At 41.5% G+C, this 8,771-nt stretch overlaps 1 long non-coding RNA gene across 1 annotated transcript; it reads left to right on the top strand.

Annotated features, from left to right (window-relative positions):
• Positions 1-2,489: 2,489 nt before the first annotated feature.
• LOC142906945 (uncharacterized) lies at positions 2,490-5,009 on the top strand. Its single transcript, XR_012930586.1, has 2 exons — positions 2,490-4,201; positions 4,265-5,009. It is a non-coding gene; the product is annotated as an uncharacterized LOC142906945 (long non-coding RNA).
• Positions 5,010-8,771: the final 3,762 nt, after the last annotated feature.

The following is an 8,771-nucleotide window of genomic DNA, read 5'->3' as shown; positions in this document are numbered from 1 at the left end:
TCAAAATAAATGATGTGCAAGTATCTTCCTTTCGACACACAGCATCGCAGCTAGCACTGCGGGAAAATGCCCCTGATGTTGTATTCATGGCAGCAGTATTGCTGCAATGCGCGGCATGCTTCTTAATCATTAATTACAGCTGTGTTGTGGCTGCGCTTGCAGCATTCGTCTTTATGAAGCAACCCAGGTGTTGGTAATGAGAACCAGCATTCCGCATTCTTGCCAAGGTTCTTTTTATTCACACTTTACTACCACCCCCATAACACGGCCTCTTCCACTGCACAAGCCAATTTGCTAGCGACATTATACGTGTATAACTACGTGTATATTTACACGTATATATTTCAGTTCACGTTAAATGCCACATGAGGAGTTAATTGTCGACTGCGTGATAGAACGACGCAGTGGTAGATGGCACGGTGGGATTCCATCTCTTCCTTTTCCATAAAGAAACCATGTGGGGGGATTGTTTGTTGCACCAACGTCAGAACGGAGGCATTACAAATAAATCAAATGCAGATTAATTGTTCAATGAGAGGTGAGTATACATCCTCCGAAGTCAAAGGCCTACGGCTGCACATACTGAATTTGTCTGGCATATGTACAATGCGCTCAATTGTTCAGCAGCGATGTATTCAACTAATCTGCTTAATGTCCGATGACTTTAGTACCTAACTAAATCCGCGACAGCTGATTAACTTACCATAATACAGTACCTCCGCTATAAATAGACACGTCTCCATTGACTACTCGGATGATGACTTTTTCTCTTTTTTTGAGGTGGGAGATACATTTGCATCCGTTTTTGTTCAGGTCCAATTGGCATTACTGATATGCATTTCTGCTAGCACATTCCTGAATGAGGAGTGATTCAAGTGCCTCCTATTAGTATGCTCTTCTGATTGTTAAAATGTTACAACACATGTATAAAAGATGTTACAAATAGCCATGATGTCCAAAAAGTGGAGTTTAGACGAAGCAGCGTGGACAAATATGTGCACCTTTGGCTTGCAAGGTTAAATGCACTACATTCAATGTCAAATGCTGATGTGGTGATTTACATGATTTGTGAATAGTTTTTCACATAATCAGTGTAAAGCAGAGGCAATTAAGTTGCAATTTGTTTTGTTTAAAACAACAGTTATCCTGGCTGAATAAAAGAAAGATGTTAAAAGCCAAATAAGCAGTTTAATTTGTGTAACAGATATATTGTATGTACAGTATGTTGAACCTCTTTTGCTCCGTACGTAGCCAACCGTGCTAATCGGAGGTGCGGTGGTAAGGACTGCAAACTAAAGACAAAAAGTAGTTTTATTACAGTATACATTAAGAGCGTGGAATAAAATAATGCCAATGTACATTCTTGGAATTACTCCGAGAGACAGAAAGAGGACACGTGGATGAAAGAACACAGTGGGTCTGGACAGAATAAGTTGCTCGAAGTGATGATTGCCAGTGCTTGGGGATAACTTTATTTATTTATCAGGTAAGGCCACAAATTATAGCTCAATGAAGTGGCTTATCACGTGGAAATACAGGCGTCGGGATCGGGATCGAACCCACCACCTCCTGTAGACCAGGCGAGGTAGTCAACATCTCACCACCGCAGTACCCACTGCAGAGCGGCAGTCAAAGGAGACAACATGCTCAATGATTGTTGAATTGCAAGACTGAGAGATGGTGCAGGCTTGAGGGGTCCATCCATCATTGGACAGATCATGGTTGTTGATGATTTAAAATGTTCTGTACCGAATATCTCTGGGCTGTTGCTATAGAATATGTATGGTGCACAATGTTACGTACAATGTTATGCTGCCTTATGTAAGACACAGGGTCAGAACCAGTGCAATCATGTACTTTCTTCTGCAATTTTCTTAATTATGAAATAATATCACTCATTTACCTCAACTTAATACATTTATTTTATATATCGTCATTCATGCTAATTGCATCGAACAATAATATTGTCTCAGCCAAAACATATTTGTACTTTGCGACATAGCTTGTAAACAGCTTTCATAATGTAATTTACAACATTACACATACTGTACTGGACTTCAAACTCCTTTTGCATTATATTGCAATATGTTCACGTCAGTGTTACAGTAATAAAATGGGAAATGGATGTAATATGCTGGTGCTTGTAACGCTCCCTTTTATTATAATTATAAACTAACCTTTTGCCCGTCCAAGGACGGTGTGTATTGCAGTAAATCTGAAACTTGCAAGCGAAAATCAGACCGCGACGTGATATATTCATTGCATAAATGCGTGTGCAATTTGTACGGCCGCGGTGACACAGACCTATTTAATTTGAAGGTTATAATCCCTTGTTCATCACGACGTCCTTTTTACTTCGATGTCTCAACAGCGTGACGGAGATCACGTGACGTGAGGTTTGTAAGTTGACGCCGAGGAGGGGGAGGAGGCGCCTCGCCCCCCCCCCCCATGTGGAGTGACGTCAGCCGCTAATTATTCTGAATGGGGGGGGGGGAGGTCCATGTGGAGGACGTCGCCTGTTCATGATTATTAATGAGGGGGGCTGTTCGATGTGGAGTGACGTCACCTCCACATGATTATTAATGAGGGGGGGGGGAGGTCCATGTGGAGGACGTCGCCTGTTCATGATTATTAATGAGGGGGGCTGTTCGATGTGGAGTGACGTCACCTCCTCATGATTATTAATGAGGGGGGCTGTTCGATGTGGAGTGACGTCACTTGCTCATGATTATTAATGGGGGGGGAGTACTCCATATTGAGTGACGTCACCCGCTCATTATTATTATTAATGAGGAGGGGTGGGAGGGGTGTCCATTTGGAGGACGGCATCTGCTCATGAATATTAATGAGGGGGGCTGGTCGATGTGGAGTGACGTTACGAGCATTAAGGATATTCGTGGGTGATTATAGTAGGTATGCCAATCAACACGAGAGTACATCCTCCAAGGAGAGGTAGCGGTGAGATGAGCTCACATGTAGGTGTGAGATTCATTGTGGGAGACCTTCACCCAGAAGGGGCTGGACAATAACGGATGAATGATATCTCTGATGCGAGTTGTGCGGTACAGATCTAGTCAGGTGGCACTGTGGCTGAATGCTCAATTTGTAATCAGGTTTTCAGTTAAAATCATGATCAGTGCTTCACTTAGCCCAGGGGTCGGCAACCTGCCGCTCCGGAGCAACGTGCAGCTCTTGAAATATCACATTTTTGACCGAATTCGATAAAAAATGTATCTCTTGCTTGGCTACCTCTGACCTAGCCCATACTCCCTTCGGTTATAGTTTTTTTTTAATATCTCCCATTCTGTAAGAAGGACAAGGTGATTTTCCTATAAAGAGACTGGCCTCTGCCGAGGAATATGGATTTGTAATGACAAACACAGGGCTGCCAAAAAGATAAGCACCACTCCATCATTTCAGCGTTGAGACTGCCTTTGGCTTTCATCAATGTTCATCAGGATTCTAGGAAGTTGGAATTTTAGGAATGTACACAGTTTGCAGTCTAACTTTTTGGTATGCATGAAATTATCATTGCCGGTTAATGTTTGGCCAATGTTTGTACTGTACTTTTGAATACAGCTTAACTTTTATCGCCAAAAATCTACGTAGTTAAGCTAAATATGTACACTTACAATGGTGGGTTCATTAGCTTTTTAATGCCCATCACTTTGTTGGCCATATACCAATGCATTTTCACAATGTTTCCTATCTACATACATTTCTGAAAAATAACTTGAATTACTGGCCTTTGATCACTCTCTAAATGTGGAATTTATCTATGGTCCCGACAACTAACTGTATATACATTTTATTTTGGAAGCAAATGTCTTGACTGTTATCATCTCTTTGAAGCATCTTCTTTCAACTAGTATTTAAAAGCTCAAATTCTCCAACCACGTTTGGTAAAAAAAAAAACTTCAACACATTCGTCAATAATATTGTGGTCATTAAAGGAAACATATTAATAGGTCATGTTTTTTTTTGCAACCAGGGGTGGAGCCAGGATTTTGACTTTGGAGGGGCTGACTTCAATATTCTGAGATATCCAGTGTAAGGTTTTCCAATGGGCGCCACCAATGTATAAAACAAATTTATTGGATTTGAACGCGGAGATTATTAATAGGTCGGAGCCGCTGATGTGGATAATAAGTTCGATAAGTTCGAAAGGCTGCCGCTCAAGCAGCCTGCAGGGCAGCACAAGGTGGCAGCCTGCAGGGCAGCACAAGGTGGCAGCACAAGGTGGCAGCCTGCAGGGCAGCACAAGGTGGCAGCCAGCATTTTGCAGCAGCCGGATATCCGGTTATCCCGATTACCGACTTTCCCAAAAATTCAGGGGGGGCTCAGCAACCCCTGTGGCTCTTCCCCTGTTTGCAACGCATCAACGCACATCAAATAGCTGTGCTATGAATGAGGACCATTACCTGAAATGTCACGTATTATATATTTCCCGATTAAGGCCACGGTATTATTGACTCACGTGTTTATTTTTGTTATTCGTGCTTGTGCACCACGACCAATGCAGTACAGTCTCACCAGATAATTTGTTCACTCTTGGTAAAGGTTAAAAATGTGTACCGATTAACAGGTGTGTTGCATGTAACATTTAATTATTTTCCACCTGTGTTTGGGATTACCACCTGTCAAGTTTTACCCAGATTGCTATGGATAGTCTAAAAATAAGTAGTATATGTGATGAAAATCAGGTCAGCCCAGATACCCATATACAGCGTCACAGTTCTTACATAGCATGTGTCATGCGTAAGAACTCAGAATATGTTTATAAGGCCACTGCGGGTACATTATGCATATTTGTATTTAGAACAGTGCATTGGTCACCACAGAGTACTGTAAGTAGAGTGTGCCCTTGAAATAATGTGGGTGGATATACCAAGTCCCACTTTACATTTATATGTTTGGGCACCTCTATAAATTTAAAAAAACCTGGGGGGAAAATAAAAGAAAACTCCCAAAGCTTGAAAACTTGAATAGTGATCAAAGCAATGGTGACTTGTTCGTCGGCCTGTCCATGCTGGGCAAAAACATCACACGTCAGGCAGACCCAGGTTGATACTATGCTTGTGATTTCAGAATTAGCTCGTGACTTTCATTGCCATTTGTTTACATCATATTAAAATTTGAAATAATATATACAAACAGCCATACAGTATAAACAACTTTACAAGCTATATAAATGGGCAAAATGTGGTCTTCGAGGGATTAAAAAAAACAGATATACAAGGGCAAAGCATCCCTGAATTAGGCTTGAATTTTGAGGACACATCTGTAGACCTGGATATAATTTCTGGCCAAATAGTGTTTGCGTGAGCCACAGCTGGGCCTGCCCTAAGCCAATCCAGCCAGACGTGAATGCTGTACCTGCTGTATCTCTGTTGTCAATATCAGTTCTTGCAAAACACAAGTGAATATACAGTACGTGCATTATATTATCCACACCGCAGCTTTCAACGTCTTGCCAACATTTATATACATGAGCGACTATAGATAGTGGCCTGCGCGATGAACACGGCCATTTGAGTTTGATTTCCAGCCATGGCTAAGATCGATGGTGAGTGATATTTTTAACTGGCCTTGTGACCCCCTCACCTGACCAGTATGATTTTTATCAAACGACCACCAAGGCATGCGGGGTCCTTCGTCCAAAAGTGGATTGACAAATGATTGCAATGTGTATATATATAATTCGGGATCTTTAATTGAGAGAAACAATGAGATTAAAATAAATGTTTGGCTTGAATTATGAGAAAATATACAATGTTACACTATAGCAAGTCTTAATTAATGTAAGTGGCAATTGGTTAAAAATGTTAATGCCAGCTGCTGCATAGAGTATGCTTTTCGACTGCGATCTCAATTCAAATTTTTTTTCCAGGGATGTGAACCACAATAAGCACCACTAACTGATTTTCCTGCTTGGTCCTGTGGTCGGTTAACAGGTAATGATATATTTTTAATCTGTGCGTCACCGGTGAGAGGTTCCTTATTATATAGATACACTTTATTTTTACCCTTTACCACTACATTTGGTTTTGAAAATGAAAATACAGTAACGCTGTGTGGCATGATTACGGATACATATACAGGTGCCATTCATACATTGAGGCGTATTCATGCATTGGGGCTTGAAATAGATTTCCTTGAAACTTGCGTGATGAATTGCAAGCAACCTTTTTTCAATTATTTGTTACAGTAAATCAGAGGGTGGACGCTTGTGTTGCGCCGGAAACGTCGTGATTTATTTTAAGTCTATATTTGCTTTTCATTGCTATAGAGGTTGGTTTAATATTAAGTGCAATATACGATTCAAGTTATGGCTTCTTGTGTACTGGTGCTGAGAACTAGGCTTTGTCTCATGTGAAAGCCAATGATTCAATGCCAACTTTTCAGCAATGCTGGCATAGTGCCCCAATGATATGGATTTCTAAATTTCCCCACTATGTTAAATTCATTGCATTCACATGTGATGAGCAATGTTTCAATGCAGCAAAGGTAGCCATAATCAAAATGCATTTGAACAGTGGAACATTAGATTTTCAAGCAAATGGCATTTAGGTATGGTATATTTATAAAAAGGGAGTAGGTTATATGATGCATGTCTGAATGAGTCAGTCCCTCGTGCTGTAGGGAAGGGTGTGTAATGTGACCAACAGGGCTGTACACATTTAGATATTGCAGCTAAATATAATGTACTGCTGGATCACGGGTGACATTGTCTCGCAATCATCTTGAGGCTAATTCCATAATTCCGCTCTATCAATGTTGTTTGCAAAACAGACAAATCAGTACTCATGTGGTAATGCAAGTGGCTGTTGTCGAGCAGTATATGACCTCATGGTAACAACTTATACGATCTCAGAAAATGTCAAATGGCACCTCCCCAAAAACGCACAAGTTTCAACAAAAAGATCCTGTCATTCCAATTCCTTTGAATCACATACGACGTCAGCACTGTAAGGTCAAGGCCTTTTTTTTTTACAACGCGTGCAGTATTTAAACAAGGCCCCACTAGCTGTACGCAAGGATAACCCTTGGTTAGATATTGTGGCACATGCCTGTACTTTGGAGATTATTTTGGTGGATGGAACACATATCATCATGTGTAAGACACCAATCTTTAGGCACAAAGGCAATATTACAAAATATTGCAGTCAGGAGGTTTTTATAGATACCTGTATGCTAATGACAGAGCTCTGCTTCTCACATTGAGCTCATGTACCAGTGGCTATTTTAACAACTGGCTTGGAACAATTGAGAAACAATCCTCTCTAATGTTTCATTGTTAAATGCTTTTATTTTCAAAAGAAGATATCAATGCAGGTTTTTTAGTGTAATCTTTACCACAGGTATTAGTTCGCACGTGCCAATCATTGCAATCGCTATTGTACTTAAATTGTACCAGAATTGATTATTGTTTCCTGATTTTCGGATTATGAAAATGGTTACTGATGTACGAGTTATTGTTTAACAACCACGATCAATTATAACTGTTCCTCTACAGCTAGTTACCTGGCAAGGTCTTACTGTGTTCACAATAACCCATAAACTCAATGGGATCTCACCTGGTTGAATAAAGAACATATGTCCCAAAGCCTAACATGGCGCATGAGCATCAATGAATTGGGAGCACTCACGACTTTTCGATCACAACACAAGCGGTCGTCATCAGGCGCCTGATTTTTTGCATTTTCTATCCACGTGACTTTACCGAAAGAACCAAAAAAAATGAATTCCTGCAGTCACGAAAGTTTTAAATCAAAATCCACACGTATAATGTTAGTTTAAAAGTCACTACCCATACATTAATTGGATAATGTTCACACATCTGACTCATCAGCAAAATCCAAACAATACATTTAATGTAATATAAAATGCTCTGTAGAAAGGTGCTCAAAACTGTGAAGGCCTCATGAATACACTGTTGGATGAATTGTGGGGGTTATTTGACCATGTATGCATCTCATGTATCATGTCCACAGTGGTGGACTGCTATGATTTGTGGACATTTCAGCCTAAATTCACATTCGACCAAAACCATGTTTGTTTTTTATTTAAGTTTTGGATGCAAGAGGGGCGCAGTATATTTCAGGACGGTGTTGGGGAGTTGCAGGACCGGTCGAAATACCACTCGCCACTGATGTAGTAATAGCCATTGCCAGCATTGGGACTCTTTTATAATGTCAGTGTGATAACCGTCGTGCCACTACTCCTCAGGATATTTCATAATCACAATATTTATCAATACTGGAGGAATCCGATGATCTACGAAGCTCTTTTTCACAGATGTCCAGTAGGAATCACTGCTCACCACAAATAGCCAGGATTATTCCAACACCAAATCCTTCCTCCAAAAGATACGTTTACATTTTTAGGATGTTTGAAAACGAAATTCCATCAGCGAGAGCTCTGGGCTCCGGCGGTTCCAGCGTTCAAACGGCAATTTTCGCACACATCAATTACTGCGACTTGCAAAGACTGTTGTGTTGTTGCCCGGGTCAAACACGCAGCGCAATGGAACCCGGCTGCTGCTGCTGCTGCTTTGCTTGCTCGTGGGAGGAGAGCGTCGGAGGGAAGGTGGGTAGGGTGCGGTGGATGGAGGGGGGTGCGGGGATGGAGGGGGGTGCGGGGATGGAGGGGGGTGGGGATTGGGAGGGGGTGCGGGGATGGGGTGGGGGTGCGGGGATGGAGGGGGGTGCGGCACTCCTCATCATCATCCTCCTCGGTGACTTCAACGCGCACGGCGTGGTGACGTAACA

This window comes from Petromyzon marinus, chromosome 4, assembly GCF_048934315.1.
Source record: "Petromyzon marinus isolate PM22_M1 ecotype Great Lakes invasive population chromosome 4, UKy_Petmar_22M1.pri1.0, whole genome shotgun sequence".
In the NCBI taxonomy this organism is placed as follows: Eukaryota; Metazoa; Chordata; class Hyperoartia; order Petromyzontiformes; family Petromyzontidae; genus Petromyzon; species Petromyzon marinus.
Note: the sequence above shows the minus strand (reverse complement) of the source record. Positions and strands in the feature narration are given on the sequence as shown.